Source organism: Callospermophilus lateralis, unplaced genomic scaffold (assembly GCF_048772815.1).
Source record: "Callospermophilus lateralis isolate mCalLat2 unplaced genomic scaffold, mCalLat2.hap1 Scaffold_1341, whole genome shotgun sequence".
NCBI classification, from domain to species: domain Eukaryota; kingdom Metazoa; phylum Chordata; class Mammalia; order Rodentia; family Sciuridae; genus Callospermophilus; species Callospermophilus lateralis.
In genome coordinates this window covers 12,064-30,881 of record NW_027512504.1, presented here as the reverse complement: position 1 = coordinate 30,881, position 18,818 = coordinate 12,064, and the positions used below count along the sequence as shown (strand labels likewise).

Sequence of the window (18,818 nt, the reverse complement as noted above, 5' to 3'; positions counted from 1 at the left end):
GTTTTCAAATTTCTCCTGATAAGAAATTTAAAAAATATTGCTTGTTCTTGATTTTTCAATTCAATTTTCAGCAATTTCTCAAGTTTATTTTAAATCCTTGCTATAAGCTATTGACGTTTTTCTCAAACATATTATCCCCATTGAATTAAAAGTTCATCAGATGTAAACATTTTATTTTTCTTTTTTTATTCTTTCTTTTCTTTTTTTTAAGGGGAGAAGAATGAATACTTAACCCAGGGTAGTTCTCCTAAATCCCTATATCACCAGGCTTTTAAAATTGTATTTTATTTTATTTTTAGTTTTCACAAAAAATCTTGCTTAGTTTCTTAGGGCCCTCTCATATTATTTAGGCTGAATTTGAAATTGTGATTCTTCTGCTTAATTCTCCCAAATTATTAAGATTGCTGACATGAGCCACATATGTGTGTAACCCCCTCCCCTTTTTTAATAAATGTCACTACTTAAAAATGTCACTACTTAAAAATAATGATGAATCATGGCTTCTGAAGGAGGTAAGTTTTGCATTTGCATCAGGCATATTTGATCTTGATATGTACTTAAAAATTGTGGGCACACAACAAAGCATCTTTGTAAGATCCTCTTTCAAAATAAAAAAAAGAAAAAAATTGAGGATATAGCTCAGAAATATTAATTCTCTCATTTTAACCACCAGCACTACACTCATGAAAACACACACACTCACACACCCACACACAGTACTTGTGGGATTTTTAAAATATTTTTGACACTGAACAGCTGTATAAACCTCATCTATTACAAAAGGCAGAATTAGTGACATAATATCATGGGTCCTTTAGCCTTATCTGTGTACAGAAATTTGGTAATGTGATTTTACTCATACTCTAGCCAAATGCAGAATGCATTTTACAAACTCTGGGTCAGGGCTCTTCTTTTTTTATGGCTTTTATAAAGTTGTGTCTATGAAAGAGTACTAGTCAGGAACCTAGTCAGGAAATTTTTTTTATGCTTTTCCTTTTGCTTTTAGAACACTGTCTCCTCAATGAGAACAAGCTCACCTTAATTTATTAGATTCTGAGATATCATGTGAAGAAGATTCAGGGTGCTTTTTTTTTGGCAGCAAGATCACCCTCTGAAGTTCAGTAATCTTAACAGCTAAACATATGCAGCAAAAATATTGCAGATGAACGCAGTTCAATCCAAATGTGAACTAGTAAGTTTTAGAGTTACTTCTTTTTCAGTTATAGACAACAATATACCCAGTGGAGGGAAAATGTCAGGTTTTAATCATATATGGTACAGTGAATATCTGGAAAACAGCAGATATCTTATAAGAAGTATTTTAATTTCTTTTATTTAAGTTCATATTCCCAGCCCTGATCCTTAGTCTTTTAACAATGAAAATGGACCAGCTTGCCTTTTGGACTTGATTCTGGGCCCACTCGGCTTAGGTTGGAGTCAGTGCCTGAAGACTTGTCCAGTGGTCTCTTAGGTGCCATTCTTTTAATCATTTTGTAGGTTTTCTGTCATGGATCAGGAGCCCAAATTTCTGTGCTAAGAAGAAGCTGAAAACAAATCACAGGGAGAACTCTGAAAACCCTGAAAGCAAAAAAATGATAAGTGTGCCTTGTTATCTTGAGACTGGATAAGTAGGTTGTTTGAATCTGGCAAGAGTGGCAATGGTGGGAAATGAAAATTGTGGCTAGGGACTTGTTGTGAGGGGGCAACAATTGTGAAATATGTAGTGCAGGAGAGAAATAAAGAATTTCCATGCACTTCTGCCCCTTTCAATGCTTTATTCATTGAATTACTCAACATAATTTCACTCTATAGGTTGTTAATTATGAAAACAATGGCTGGAGATGTGGCTCAAGTGGTAGCGCGCTCGCCTGGCATGCGTGCGGCCTGGGTTCGATTCTCAGCACCACGTACAAAGATGTTGTGTCTGCCGATAACTAAAAAATAAATATTAAAAAAATTCTCTCTCTCTCTCTTTCCTCTCTCACTCTCTCTTTAAAAAAAGAAATTAAAAAAAAAGTAAACAACAATTCTTAATGCTAGGTACTGCAATAGATATAATCCAATCAGAGCTAACAATTATAAATTGATTCTAAGCACTGCAAAGCACACATAATAATGACAGGCTAATTACAGACATTCCCTCTGCATGCTAAGTTCAAAAGTCTCAAGCCTTAGGCTTTATGTCCAGCATATGCACAGTCACTCAGACCAGGGTGATCAGGACAAAAACCATGGCAGGGCTTTCCTCTTGTGGAGCAGATGAGTGGTTGAGGAGAGGATGATAGGGAGAAGTTGCAGCTCTCACCAGGGTCCAGTCAAGGGTATAGAGTTGGAGAGTGGTGAGTATTATGCAGAGGATCAGAAAATGAAGACAACTAATGGGATGTCAGGTCCTCGTCAGGCTCTCCATCTCAAGTGCATCCTTGTGAAGCCAGATTTAAAGTTAGGTAGTCAGTGTAGTTAGGTAAATCGGGTCTAATACCGAGTGAGATCTAAAATGGAGGCCATGCGGAGAATGATTCAAGGAAACACAGGACATCTCATGGAATGAAGTCCCAAAAAGGCCCTAGGCCAAAGTCCACCTCAAAGAAATGTTAATGAACAGCCCCCAGCAAAAAGGTGCTGACTCAGAAGTCCTTCCTTACCAGATTACTTCTTTGGCCCACCTGTGTCCCACCCCTCGGGTCTTCCAACCTACATTCCATTACCAAAACTATAAAAAGGGGAAACAACCACACTTCCATGGATTCCACCTCTTGGGTCCCCTTCTTCCTCTGGGAGAAGTCTTTTCTCTTTTCCTTTAATAAACTTCTAATTTCCACTCTGACCTTGCCACGGCATGCTTCTTTGGTGTTATTCTTTAACATTGGGGAAGCAAGGACTCCTCACCGGTCAACAGTGGTAACACTTGTTTTGGCTGGCTGAATCACTGTTCATTAGCTCTATTATTTACATAAAATTTTGGGCTTTTTGATCCCCCTTGCAATCTTTTTCAGCTACCACCAGGTTTATCATTATCATTTACCTTGGGGTCAGAAACATCTTGTCTGGTGGTCTCCACCCTGATATTTTTGCCTTTCTCTCTTATCAGGCTAGGAGAGCCTGCCAGTGGCTTCACTGTATTTATCAGGTTGAGGGGAAATAAGTTGTTTGAGGCCATACTGGAGTGCTCTGTTTGTGTGTGCCTGGTGAGATTGCAGGTTTGAAACTAGAATATTTAAAATAGAGTTGTGTAGGCTCAGGCCTGAGGCCATCTTCACAGGACTCCTCAGTGTGTCTCTGTGGCAGATCAGCCTCCATCCCCCACCCTTACTAGTCTAGTGAAGCTTAGATCAGCAGTTAAAAACCTGGCCATTTTGTTCCATAACTGTATGGGGTTTTCAGCTTGTCTCTAAAGCCCTTTGTGGGCATTCATGTGCCATGAGTCCAGCATGTTCCCACATTGTGTGGAGAAGACTGGAATAATTATCTGAAGAGAACCCCAACTTCATTTGTTGTTTCCATGCACAAGAGAGATTGTACTTTTAGAGCTTGTTATGGAGGGTTTTTTTAATGTGTGTGTATGTGTGATGTGTGTGTGTGTGTGTGTGTGTGTGTGTGTGTGTGTGTGTGTGTGTTTTGTTTTCTTTTTAGTACCAGAAATTCAACCCAGGGGTGTTCAGCCACTGAATCACATCCCCATCCCTTTTAAAATATTTTTATATGGAGACAGGGTCCCTTTGAGTTTCTTAGGGCCTCATTAAGCTGCTGATGCTGGATTTTAACTTAAAGCTCCTCATGACTCCTGAGCTTTTTTAATGTAGGGGAAGCAGTATCACAAATTCAGAACAAAAATATAAATTCCAGAACTTAAGCTTAACTCTTCCTAGGTCTGAGAATAAACCTCTAGTTTTCTAGCTTTCTGTTCACATATTCAAATCTAGGGTTCTTTTTTTCATAGTGAATTAGTATAAAATAGAAGGGATAGTAAAATTACAGTGTAATCCGGATAATGAACCTCATTCTAACACAGCTTGAGGCTAACTCGGAGATACGTTAATGAGCACCATTAAGGCCTATTTCAAATGTAAAAAAACCTTAATGCCCACTTTTGGGAACACCTTCAACAAAGTCCTTTGTCCCATGGTGAAGTTGCCAGAGGAAAAATGGGTCATGGAAAAGATGAAAATGAACCCATATGGTAGTCAGGATGCCTTTTCTAAAACCTATTTTAAATATTTTTTCCATGTCTGCTGAAAAACATCTGTAAACTTTTAAGATGGCACACAAAAAGGAGTTTATCTGGTATCATTCCCCATCCCACATGGTGGGAGTTCTATTTTGACTTGCATAAATGAATAGATTTTATTCTTCAAAATTTGTGAGACAAGCACCCAGATGCAATTGGCAAAGTGAGAAATTTTGTTTCATTTCAAAACTCCATTTTCAACATTATCAATGACTATTTTTCCACATTTCATTTCATTTTTCTTCAAGAACTAGAGAGAATTTTTAAAAGATTCAATTTATTATCTGTGTAGGAATGGCAGAAAAGCTCCATTAACTCAACAAGCAGGTCTGGAGAGGCCTGTCACAGAAGAGAAGGGGGAAGGGGGAAGAAGAGAGAGGGAAGGGGGAAGAGGGGGGAGGGGGATGGGGAGAGGGAGAGGGTTTTGATATTTATGAGCTCAATGGAGATGAGGAGGAGCAGGGGGGAGTGGACTCTTACTTCTTTATTGGCTGAGAGTTCACGCCACTTTGGAGATATGGAGGTGTGCCATTGTGCCATTAAAATTCACGCTATTCAGTGTCATGGACCTGAGCTCCTGGAAGAGAAATGCTCCAGGAACCATATATTCTTTTAAGAGAGAGAGAGAAAAAGAAAGAGAGAGAGAGAGAGAGAGAGAGAGAGAGAGAGAGGAGAGAGAAAGAATTCTTTTATTTTTGTTTATTTATTTATTTATTTGTTTGTTTGTTTATTTATTTATTTATTTTTAGTTATTGGGGGACACAACATCTTTGTTTGTATGTGGTGCTGAGGATCGAACCCAGGCCGCTCACATGCCAGGCGAGCGTGCTACTGCTTGAGACACCTCCCCAGCCCTTATTTTTATTTTATTTTATTTTTTTAATTTTCAGCGGACACAACATCTTGTTGGTAGGTGGTGCTGAGGGTGGAACCTGGGCTGCACGCATGCCAGGTGAGTGCTGTACCACTTGAGCCACATTCCCAGCCCCTCCAGGCACCATCTTTACCAACAATCCGAGCTTTTTAAATATGAATAAAGCAGAATAAAATTAGGTGACATTAAAAAGAATTAATCTCTTCTAAATGAGGTAGTGTAGTTTATGTGTCCCAATAAAGGTCCTCAATTCATTTTGTTTTCATATGTAAGACCTTTTAATTAAAATGGCCCTGACCCATAGAAACATTCCAAACATTTCAGTAAACACTTTTCTCTGGTGTGGCAGGAAAATAAAAGTGGGACTAACTTGAATTCAAACGACATGAAAGATCAATCTCTCTCTTTCTTTCCTTTTTTTTTTTTTTGTTTCTTGTGGTACTGGGAATTAAACCCAGGGCCTCATGCTTAGAAGGCAAGTGATCTACCAGCTGAGCTATATCCCCAGTCCCATATTTTGGGAGGCAAAACTAGGGATTGAAGTCATGGGCGCTCTACAACTGAGACACTTCCCTACCCTTTTTTAAAAATTTTTTACTTAGATAAAGGTTTTCACTGAGTTGCTTAGCTTCTCACCATTGCTGAGACTGCCTTCAAATTCAGGATCCTCCTATCTCAGCCTCTGAAGCAGCTGAGATTACAGGCATGCAGCACCATGCATGGCCAACTTCCATCTCAAAAAGTAAAGTACACAGCAAATTAGGTCACAGGCTGTCAACAAATAGGTACACTATGAAAAAAAAACTATTTTTTAGTTGTTGATAGACCTTTATTTTATTTACTTATATGTAGTGCTGAGAATTAACCCAAGTGCCAGACAAGTTAGCTACTGTTAGACCAGGATGCAAGAAAAGACCATCGACTCCAATTAAAATCAAATTAAAGCAAGCTTATTATTTCGACTGGCTGGGCTGCCTCTCCCTCCCAAAATGGTGGGAACAAGACAGCATCCCAGCTTTCCTGAAGCCCAGCTTTATAGCCCAGAAAGTTACACAAAGGGGGGTTACATATAAAAGAACTCTGACAAGCATCACACTAATGGTAGTTTACATTTTTTTGCTGACCCCAACATCAGAATTTATGAGGACCATTAGAGCCTCAGAGAGGGTTGTTGTCTGGCCAGAGAAGGCCAATATTTATGAGGTGTCACTAAGTTTCAGAGAGGGCTGCTATCTGGTCAGAGAGCCAGGCATGGGTGAGTTCAAGGCACGGGCAGGCATTCCAAGCAGATTCAGAATTTGCAGTAATTTATAGTAAAGCTGAAATTAACATTTCATGTTTTTGTGGCGAGATGCCCAATTTTAAGAAAAGATCAGGTTGGGTCTATCACTACCACTGAGCTCCAGCCCCAACACCCTGGTCCATATTTTTTTTTTATGGTGGATACTAGAGATTGAATTTAGGAACACTGGACTACTGAGACTCAATCTCAGGGTTATTTTTACTTCATTTAGAGATGAGGATTCACTGAGTCATTTAGAACCTCACTTTTGCTAAGGCTGTTTTGAAATTTGATCGTTTTGCCTCAGCCTCTCCAGCAACTGGGATTACAGGCCTGCACAAACACACCCAGCCTTTGGTATATTTTCAATACCTATTATAAATAGATTTTAACCAGTAGTCTTAAGTCTTTTCTAATATATGTTTGGATTGAATCCATAACCCAGAAATCAGTGAAACAGAGAATCTAGTTTTATCTCCAAAACTGTATCTTCTATTAAAGTGTCTGAGTTAAGATTACCTATTGAAGAATTTACTGTATATTGATTGTGGTTTCATCCTGACCTCCCATATGTACCTCGTTCTGAGTTTTAGAACAGTCTGAAACAAGGTGCCCACAGATACCAAATATCTTGGAGTCATTAAAAAACACCAGTATCTGAGTCTTGCCTTCTAGGAACCAGTTTTAATTTTAAGTGTGTAGTTTCTAAAGGCATTAGTTGAATTATCTGCAACTGGAAGGCATTTTCTGATAATGCCTTTTATCTAAAAGGCACTTAATTTGTTTCCTCTTATTAGATACTGTGAATGAAGAAACAATAAAAATAGAAGTGCAGCAATATCTTCAGCAAAAGGATTTCAATTGCTTTACATATATACCCATATTTTTATTTATTTTGAATTTAAATTACATGCAAGTTTAATCTATCTCTTTCTCTCTTTTATTTTATTTATTTACTTATTTGTGGTACTGAGGTTTGAACCCAGGGAGTAACTCATCGGCATTTTACCAATGTGCCACATACCCAGTCTCCACCAATTTTATTTATTTATTTATTATTGAAGCAGGGTTTACTGATATGCTTAGGACTTTGCCAAGTTTTTGAGTCTGGTCTCTAACTTGAGATACTCCTGTCTCACCCTTTTAAGACACAGAGAGTACAGGCATGTACAACCTTGTGGTAGTACCCCAAATTATTACTAGTGGATTACGTAGCATTTTTATTTTGGGCTTTTAAAGAACCTTAACACTTTTATCAAAAATATATTTATAGGGGCTGGGGATGTGGCTCAACCGGTAGCGCGCTCGCCTGGCATGAGTGTGGCCCGGGTTCGATCCTCAGCACCACATACAGACAAAGATGTTGTATCCGCCAAATACTAAATATATATATATATATATATATATATATATATATATATATATATATATATATTAGTATATATAATATAATATAATATAAATATATTTATTATAATTTAATATATATATTATATATACATATATATAATATTATATATATATATATATATATATATATATATATATATATATTAAATTTATGTTGTTGTCAACATTTTTTACATGTTTTTGTACCCTGAATCCTTATGTTTTTTTTTTTTTTTTAATTTTTGGTTTGGTGCTGAGTATTGAACCCAGGGGTGCTTTCCACTGAGACACATGCACTGTCTTTTATGTTATATTTTGAGACAGGCTCTCACTAAGTTTCTTGGAGCCTTGTTAAGTGAATGAGGCTGTCTTCAAACTACCAATTCTCTTGCCTCATTTTTCTGAACTTCTAGGATTCCAGGCATGTTTCATCAATCATCACAATTTTACATTATTATAATAGCCATTACAACAGCACTGTTCAGGCTGCAGGAAATTCATTTGATTTATGAATTAAATCACTGAGGCAAGTTTATGTGAAGTAGCCAGTGTAAAAGTGTTGTGTAAAGATTCCTTGGGAATAAACAGGGATTTTTTATCTAACCTCTTTTGTGAAGGACTGTTGGAAATCATAGTTCATAATAGTCCTAGAAAAAAGAATGCAAATGTATTTGTTTGCAGTTTGCACATGCCCAGTCGCCTTTGCATCTAAAACTTTAAACTTCAGAACACAGTAACTCGAACAAAATTTGTTAAAGTTGAAACAGTGCACAAACAAATTTCTTTTAGGAGCAATTGGTAGTTGTGGAGTTATTACTGTGGTCAGCAGAGTTGGGCCAGGGCTCTGGAAGGTCACTCAGTATATTGGTGATTTACTTTTTTCTACACTATTGCACCCACAATACAATACTCCCAGCAATAGTAATTGAGAAAATATGCTGATAATGTCTTGAGCTAGACTGGCACCTTTGATATTTGCCTACTTCCCTGCAAGCACTGATCCCAGCTGAGTAATTAACATGGAACCAGAATGTGAATAGGGTATTTCCTGGGCTTATTGTTTTGGTGTCTGCTGCTCCATTATTGTGTGTGGGGTGTCTGAAACCAGGCTGGTGCAAGTATTTTTGTATATGTTTCTTTGCTCTGGCTGAGGTCTATCATTTTAAATGACAAAAGATTTAGAGTAATGTGCTTGGACTTATTTTTTATACACTTCACAGTTTACATCAAGAAGAAATGCCACAGTCTGTCTGGGCACAAATAACTGAGCCGCCACAAAGCCTTGTAGGTTCAAACAGCAACAACTTTATTTCAACTCTCACGGGCACTGCACGCATGCTTTTTCACCAACGCCACTCACATGGGCATTTCAGCAACCCCCACACTGAAAATCCCTCCTCCAGCACTATCCCAATCAATGGGAACTCTCTGGGAATCCCCAAGAGAACTCCAAAGTAGAGCAAAAACTTCAAAGTAGCGGGCTCCCAAGGCAGCAAGAGCCACCCCCATTGCCGGACAGTAAAGGTCAAATATACAATTCAATCAATACAGCATCATAGCAATTCGATATAGCTTAACTCAAATCATCATCTCAATGGTTCCCTGACATAATATTCAAACATTCCCTGTCACCTTTCAAACATTTCCTCTGGCAAATGCCAGGCGTCATTTTGACTGGCGTGGCTCTCAACAAAGAAACAACAGCTAGAATTTATCTCAACACCCCTTTACATACAAAATATATGTTGTCATTGAATATGTTGGAAGTTTAATCAAGGTTTATTAATTAGAGAACAGGCTGATCTAGAATGTAAAGTACCACCAAGTCCTATGTTTTCAAAACAAAAAGAAATGTGAGATATATAGGCATGCAGAATAATTTTTTAAAAATTTTTTCTTTGTTTATTTTATTTCATTTTTAAATAGAAAGCAAATTGAGGAAAAAGGAGACCAAGGTGGGAAATATAATTACTGCCAGGACTATGAAACATTAAAAAATAGAATCTAGATTTCAGAATAGAAAGATTTGACCTATTGTATTTGGAGATGTGGATGGCATGAGTGTCCATGTTAAGAATGTTGTAAGCTTCTGAAAGAAATTTGATATGGTGAAAGAAGCTTATGTAACCCAGATCCTTACTTAAGCCATATTCTGCCCCCCAAATAAGCCATGCTAGGTAAACCATTGCTTAACTCTACTGCTAAATACTGAATAAAGAAACGATTGCCAATGAGAGGTTTGCTTCATAGCTTCCACCTTTGTCTTGTTTCTGTCATTTATGCTACTGTTAATCATTCCAAAATTATACAAAGAGTAATGACATTTCAGCCCCTTTGAAATTTGTCAGTGAATTTCTGACCATTTTTGATGGAGGCTCACAGCAGGCCTAGCAGATGCCCTGGAGAAGACTTGGACCTGAATGGCAGCATTAGAATCTTATTTTCCTCCTTCTGAAATTAATCAATATTTTGAGATGACTTTCTGGCTGGAGGCAGAAAACAGGAATCATTTCAGAAGAATTGAGTCAGCTCAGAAATGTGTCAAACCGAGCTGGGCACTCAGCTCAGTAGTTCACTGGTCACAAATATCTGCAGTGGCCTCATGATTGGCAGCCTTACACAAAGAAAGATCAACCTTGGTGCTTTCCCAGTTTCCAGTTAAGTCACATGGATCCCAGGCATTGGACATTCATCTGCCTTCCTAAAAAACCTGCAAAGCCACTATCCAGTTGTTCATTCTTAATAGTTGCTGAGCACTCTGTGCTTTTCAAGGCGAATAAATAAATAAATAACAGCATCATGACTGCTCACCCCAGCCTGCTTGTTTTTATGCAAACAGAGTTGATCTGTTTCAAAAGGAGCTAAGTGCGGCTGGGATCCTGGCTCAATGGAAGAGCACTTACCTAGCATGTGTGAGGTCCTGGTTTCGATCCTCAGCATCATATTAGATAAATAATTAAATGTATTGTGTTCATCCACAACTAAAAATTATTTTTAAAAAAGAGGCTAAGTGTTCTATCTTGCTCCCCAAGTGGTGCAAAAAGTCACATAATAATTAAGAGAGACACAAGGAAGATGCAGGCAGGGGGCACCAGCAGGAAGAAGTCCACAGCTGAGGAGGATCTTACTCCTGGTGCTCAGGACTTTCTAGAGGGAAGAAAAGGAACCCAGTGCCTCCCTAGGAATCGTGCCCCGTGTGGCGGCTGGGTCCCCTGTCAGCCGAACTGGATGGGTTTACACAGGGTTTATCGAGATTCCTAGTCTTGGGAAGGCAGTGTCCCCCTCTCGGTCTGTCTTCTTCTTTTAGTTCATTGGGTCTAGGGTCGGCACCAGGCGAGCAAGTTGCCTTGGGAGTCGGAGCTCGCCCACACCAGGACGTGGGGGACAGGCCTGAGGGCAGCACAGCCTGGCAGCAGGGGAGGCCGGAGCTCCCAGGCCCCTCTGTGGAGATGGCAGGAGGCCTGTATTGACTGCGGGCTGTGCGCTGGGCTCCATGCACCAGGCCTCGTCCCAGGTTCACTGGGCTCCACAGGTTCCAGGGCTTGGTGGTGTCTCTGGCCCTCTGTTCTAGGGCTCTTACTTATCGCTCTTCATCACTGTGAAGGGACCAGCATTGGAGCCTGCTTTCCGGAGGCTTTGGGTGCCGCCTGCTGTGCGCCCTGGAGGCCGGGCTGTTCAGATTTTGGAAAGGACCAGAGTGCAGCATGTGCTCCATGACCCTGAAAGTGCCTCATTGGGGAAACTGACTCCAGTATGGAGCTCCTGGTCCTGAAGTGATCTCAGGGGACATGTGAGTTGGGGCATGGCCTGCAGAATGTTGGTCTTGGGAAAAGTTGGCAGACCTTAGGACAGGCGACAGCAAAGAAGCCCCACAGTTTACTCTCTGGGCTGGCTGCCAGGCACTGTCAGGTAGGGCCACCTGGGGCCACCTGTGGGAGATCAAAAAGATGAAAACAACACCTCCAGTCCCAGGATGGCAGAGCCTAACAGAGGGGCATTTTCTAAAAGATGAAGAGATGAAAATGGTCAAAACTAGTATATTTTAAAGTTGAAATAAAAGCTTGCAAAATTTTGGGACCGTATTCTTGTGTAACTTGTGCCTAAAGAAATATTATGTCATTGACCTTCTTCTACATTTTTAGTTATTGTTTTTATTTTATTTTAGCAAAGAATTGGTTTTGCCAGCATTTTCCTCAGAAGCTGAGCATTACCCACAGCAGGGAAGACAAACTTACAATTCTCAGGTTGATTTTGACTTCTGGGATCTAGCACTTCTAAATGTAGAGGAAAATCATTTCTTGCTGTATTTTCTATGTGTGATATCTTCCCTTATCCTCAAGGACCCGGTGATATTTGTTTATTGGTTTCATAAGCATCTATTTAAATGTAGTTTTTGTATGAAATACTCCCAGTTGCCACAGGGAGTAGTTTGTCAGAGAAAGCTGCTAGTGGCTTCACTTTCCAAGAATATAAGTCATTTCCTTTCTTTGATTTCAGGGAGTTGATATTACACAGCATCTGAACTTTGTGGGGACAATTTTCCATAGTACATCTGTCATTAAAAAAGGCTTTTGGGTTTTCTTCCTAAGAGCAGTGCATAAATTTAAGCCAAGCAATGTTAAAGGATAAGAAGTTTTTCAGCACCTAGATTATTATAAGACTACTGTAGAAATAAATTTTAACAACAAAGATCTACTAAAAGCCACCTCCAGATGATACCCAGACAAGCTTATCATTCATGCAAATGATCATTGGTCAGTCGCTTTGTAGCTGCAACTTCAGAAAGCATATGTACTTAAGCCATACTAATATTATTTAATCATCTAGAATACATATGCAACTAAATCTGTTATGTACTCATCGTTGTGCTGCTGTTACCAAACAAAATGTCATGTGATTATGCAACACAATATTATATATCTAATATTTTTTTTCTTTCACTAGAAATAGATCCTTCAGTCTATGACTTAAGGATTGTGTTGTATGCTCTCTCAAAGCAATTATCTGCATCTTAGTCACCATGGATGAATTTTAAAAAAGAAAAAAAAAAAGTACCTCAACCTTGAGAGTAACTAGAGTTATAGGAATGCACCATTAGGTGAGTTTGTATACTCAACTTTAAGAATGTTACAATATAGCCATGTACACAGTCATGCACTTCAATACTCGTGATACAGGTTTCTGATGCTTGAGGATCAAAAGTTTTAGTTTAGCCTTGACAACTGAGAAAAACCCTGTCATAAAACAAAGAAGAAAAAGGTCTTGGAGTATAACTCAGTGATAGAGGAGTTATGAGTTCAATTCATCATATTGCTAACTAAGTTAGAAATATGAAACAAAAATATGATTAAAATTAATACTATTAATATTTAATTATGTAGACTTCTCTCTAGCTGTAAAAATTTTGCACAGGCATTAAAACCAGTGTTCTAACAGAAAGCAGAGAAAGCACAGAAATTTTAAAGGATGAATTTTATTTTCAAATTAAATCAAGTTTTGAACTGTAAAAAATTGTATAGATAAAATGAGAATCTACAGACTCCCGATTAAAATATTTCCTCATTATGTGTCAAAACAAGTCCAATGTTTAAATATTAGGAAATAAGACACCGTTTAAGATGGGGTGATTTTAACAGCTCTCTTTCTGTTTGACATCCCAATTCTGCCTTTGTATGAACTTAAAAGAACCGGTATGGTGATGTGTTTCTGTAATTTCAGTGACTCAGGAGATTTAGGCAGAGAGATATCACATTCAAGGACAGCTTCAGCAACTGAGTAAATAATAAAGAAGCAAAAAAAAAAAAAACACGACTGTGTTGGGCAAGGTGCACACAACCATAATCCCAGAAGGATGGGAAAATGAGGAAAAAAGATGGTAAATTCAAAGTCACCCTCAGCCAAAGTGAGACCCTAGAAAACTCAGTGAGACTCTGTCTCTAAGTATAATACAAAATAGGGCTGTGGATGTGGCCCAGGGTTAAGTGTCCCTGCCTTCAATTCCTGTTACAAAAATAAAATAAAATAAAATGGGGCTGGAGGTGTGACTTTGTGCTTAAATGCCCCTGGGTAAGATCTCTGGTACAAAAGAAACAAAAATTCTGCTCTTTTGAATAAGTGTCACTATCTAACATCCAAGAGAATTTGAAAATATTGATAACTCATGTAACCTAGAGCAGGTGAGTTTTGGCTTTGAGATAAGGTAAAGTTTAACCTGAATTCCAGTAAAGTTACTTAGCAAATATTCTTGTGAGACTTAGAAAATATTATTTCACACTGAACACCTATGTGAACCTCATTGATTATAAAAGGTACAATAATCATAAATGCCAACATGTAACAATTCTTCAGCTTCATTTATATACAGAAAGTAGATGATATGTTTTTACTCCTACTCTAGAAAAATGTAGAATGTGTTTACAAAACGTTGAATATGGTCTCTTATTATTTTTTATGAATTATGTAATGCTGTTTGCTATGAAAGAGTATTAGTCAGGTATCTGGTCAAGAAACATTTGAATGTTTTCATTTTTGCTTTCATAACACTGTTACCTCCATGAGAACAAGCCAACAATACTTTTTTAATCATGAGTTATTTTGGGAAAAAACATCAAGGTGTTTTATTGGAAGCCAGATTATACTCTAAATTTCAGTGTATTTACCAACCATCAGCTAATTATATGCAGCAAAGATTCCAGGTGAACTGAGCCTAAATTGATGGCCATCCCAAATATGAGCTAATAAGTTTTAGAATGACTTATTTAGTGACAGAAAATTATTTAATTTATTCACTATATGTTGGATGCCAGGTTTCAATCACGTGATGTGCAGAGGTTGTATGAAAAACAGCAGTCATCTTATAGACATTGATTTATTTTTTCTTCATTAAAATTTTGTTGACTCTCTTAATAAACTCTATTGAACTATAGAAAAATATTTATAGACATATATGCCTTTAACTTTGAAAATATTCTCCCACTACCTTATAAATTTGGTATGAATTTAGCACAATTATAAAAGCCAAATATCTCAATTCTGCGTCTATTGTCAAGGTAAAATTGCAAATAAGTTTCCCTTTAATGTATTTATATTGTAGAGTCTGGGCTACTGAAAAATCTGAAGACCTGGCACCATCCACCTCCTGTGATATCAATTCTTTATATTTACTATGTGGGATCTGAAATGGGAATGAATCTGTTCTTAGAATCTAGTTAGAAATAATGTCCACATTTGTACAGTTTTGGTTTGGAGCTGCCAGCTGTCTCAATGTGCACTGTCTCTTCTGTTCTTTGGCCCTATTGAGAATATGTCCAGGAAGTTTATTCCATCACCTAGGACATAAAAATGAGTGGTTCAGGCCTTTCATCTTCCTGATGTCAATGAATCCATAGTTCTAAATGTGAAATTTGGATACAGTAAACTGAGATATGCCTGAGACTTCAGATAAATAGTGAATATTAAGATTGTTTTCCAAAAGTGCATGTATGTATTAATAAATTCATAGTGTCAAGGAATGATAATATATTGAATATAGAGTTTTTAGTTACAATTTGTTTAAGCTCTTATTTTCTTCTTCTCCTTCTCCTTTTCCTCCTTCTTCTCCTTTTCCTCCTCCTCCTACTCCTCCTCCTCCTCCTCCTCTTCCTCCTTCTTTTTCATTTAAGGACAGGATCTTACTGAGTTTATTAGTGCCTTACTTTTTGCTGAAGGTAACATTGAACTCACAGTTCTCCTGCAACCACCTCCTGAGCCACTTGGATTACAGGTGTATGTCACTGTGCCTAACTTTTGTTTTTCATTTTTAATTTAAATAGAAAAACTTTAAAATTATACTTGTGAGTCTCTTTTTAGTGGTGAGAGATATGGGGACATTGATGCCTAAGGAAATTGCTAATGAGTTTAAACCTCAAGCTGCTTTTCATAAGATCAGTGAACAGAAAAGTTAAATAAAAATTTAAACTAACTGTGATATCATTTCCGTAAATAAAAATATATACATATTTATTCACAAATTGCTTTAACCTTATATACAGTGATAATTGTCAATGCACTTTTGTTTGGGTTAGGTCCTACTATTGGAAGGAAATTCTCCCTCAAAGTAAATCAACCCAAGGAATTTATTGTAATTCACAGCCACTCAAAATAATAATAATAAAAAGAAGGGTAGAGGGGCTGGGGATGTGTCTCAAGTGGTAGCGCGCTCGCCTGGCATGCGTGCGGCCCGGGTTCGATTCCCAGCACCACGTACAAACAAAGATGTTGTGTCCGCCGATCACTAAAAAAATAAATAAATAAATATTAAAAAAATTTTCTCTCTCTCTCTCTCCTCTCTCACTCTCTCTTTAAAAAAAAAGAAGAAGGGTAGAGGGATTCTAGAATTGTGACGCCCACGTGTAATATAAGATACTTGAAAAATCATCATAGGAAAAATTTATATTCTCTCTCTCTCTCTCTCTCTCTCTCTCTCTCTCTCTATATATATATATATATATATATATATATATATATATATACACACACACACACACACACAAGTAGTGTGGGTACACAAGTCTAATACACAGTTCTTTTTTCTTAAATTTTTATTTGTTGCTGTAGATGGATATAATATCATTATTAGTTTGTTTCTTTATTGTTTTTTTTAATGTGGTGCTGAGTGTTCAACCCAGTACCTCACACATACTAGAAAAGCACTCTACCAGAAGATTCTGACCTCTTTTTTTTTTTTATTTTGAGGGCCTGCTATCCTCTCATGTTTTTAATTGCTGGACTCATCAGTTTTAGATGAGCTTCTTTTCACATTTTGACACCATTGTCAGCAGATCCAAGATCTTAAATTAGATAGTCCTTAATACAAAATTTCTCATTTTGAATTCTTAGTTAAAGATTAGTTTCCAAGCATAGGTAGATGCAAACTATTATTGAATTAAATAGTTTTTATTTGAGTTTCTTTATGAAAGTCTATTTTTTTCTTTTCTTAGGTCACTATGTTCTCAGGTTAAAGTCTTAACAGGAAATGCTTTCAATTCATGGGAAGTATATATTTTTTTAAAATAACAAAAAAGAATTTGTTAATGAATACTAATGATTTTAATGGAGGAAAAAATGATTTGTTGAGACAATAAGGAAAATTGACAATATTAAAATTATGATTAGGATAGAATAGAAAGAAATCATAATTAATAAAAAAATAAGTGCAAATCATCCAGAAAGATTTTTTAAAATTTCAAAATGCCTTTCCCCCATAAGCCTGCAGAACCATCATTGGATGATGATAGCAGCATAAAATATTTTAGGTTCTAAGGTGGAGACTAGAGAAAAAGAAAAATGTTGATGGCTTCAGAAGTTCTTTTTCTCCTTATGAGTTTTTTTTTTAATCTTTATTACTTTTAATTTGGTGGAGAGATACTGAAAAACTTCCATGGCCCAGGGAGAATTGCCCCTTCTCTCCACCTCCTATGCCCTCCACCCATATTTCTTTTTTTATTCCTCAGTCCACCTTTGCCCCCTCCTCCGCCCCATCCTTTCCCCAGGGACAGAACTTGGCAGAGGTCACTGTTGGGAAGGAGGAGGAGGGACAGCCTTGCTCCCGAGCCCCCCTTCTCTGCTCCAGAGCTCCTGTGGTCCACCTCTCTCAGCAAATGCTGAGATGAGGATGAGGAGGGGGAGGGTGGAGCACGAAGTGGAGGAAGAGGAGGAGGGGAGGGGGAGGAGGGGGAGGAGGAAAAGGAGGAAGAGGAGTGGAGGAGGAGGGGGAGGAGTGGAGCAGAAGGAGTTGCTAACAGGAGGAGTTATAACATGGGAACTTGGCAGCGGCAGCCTCAGCTACAGCTTTGGCAGCGAAGGTCAGCGCCCTGGGCAGCCGGCACCTGAAGGACCAATGACAGGCGCCAGTCACCGCGCCTTCCCTAGGGGCTGGGAGGGCAGGTGTGAGGTAGGTGGGGGCTCCGGGTCCCCACCCCATGCTGTGAGTGCCCACACGGAGCCCCGAGGAGCCCAGCGCCCCAAAGAGGGCTGTTTCTGGGTGCCGGAACCGCTACCCGAGTATGCGGAAAAGGGGAGTTGCATCCCAGAGGCGCCATGGAGCTGGGGAGTTCGGGTTTGGGGTGGGGAGGGCAGGAAGCGTGCAGGGAGAAGTGGAGTCCCGGGAGAGAAAGGAGGAGCTCCAGCGACTCAGGAGAACTCGGGAGAGGAGTCCCGGAGCGTGAGGCCAGGGGAGGCTGCAGCCCCGGGTGCAGGCCAGAGGTGAGCACAGAGGCGGGGCCGGGGTGGGGGGGGCGCAGGGGCAGACCCCACTGGAAAAGCGAGCGCCTGCCCCCCAGACTGGTGCGATGTTGGAGACAGCCTAGGCTACAGCTCTCCCCAGGGCAGCAAGGGGAGGCAGGACTCGGGAAGTGCTGGGGATGTGTGAAGGTGAAGCAGAGTGTCAGAGGCAAGCTCCGGCTGAGCCTCTAGGAGGAGAAAGAGAAGGAGGGGAGACCCGCCCCACAGGCTGCCGCCCTTGTCAGCGCAAGGGGCGGGGACAAGGGGCGCCACACAATGGGGCCTGACAGGAAGGAGCTGCAGCGGGCAGGGCGGAGGAGGCTCTGGCAGAGCCGGCCAGTCCGCGGATGGGAGGCTGGCCAGCAGCGGTGGGGGCAGGAGCCTTGGGTGGGGAGCCAGAGCCAGGGCCTCACAGGCGCCAATCTCGCTCCCTCATGACTTAACTTTCTGGGTGGACATGTGTGCCAGAGGTGTGCTGGAGCCAGCCGGGGCAGGAGGAGTCCACCCATATTTCAGCTCAAAATTGTATTCATGGAGTTCTTGATGTCTAAAAAATTTTGCTTTATGAAAAGAACCAACTACTCTCAACTTTTATTCATTGTAATTAAATTGTTCCTTTTTACATGGAATAAAAAAAGAAATTATTAAATTTATTTGAAGACATCCGAGTAACATTTGGTTATGCAGTCTGCCTATTTTTTTAAAAGAAAGAGAGAGAGAGAGAGAGAGAGAGAGAGAGAGAGAGAGAAAGAGAGAGAGAGAATTTTTTAATATTTATTTTTTAG

At 39.2% G+C, this 18,818-nt stretch overlaps 1 pseudogene; it reads left to right on the top strand.

The window, feature by feature from the left end:
* LOC143388172 (arylsulfatase D-like) overlaps nucleotides 1-18,015 on the top strand; it is a 36,225-nt pseudogene extending 18,210 nt beyond the window's left edge.
* Nucleotides 18,016-18,818: the final 803 nt, after the last annotated feature.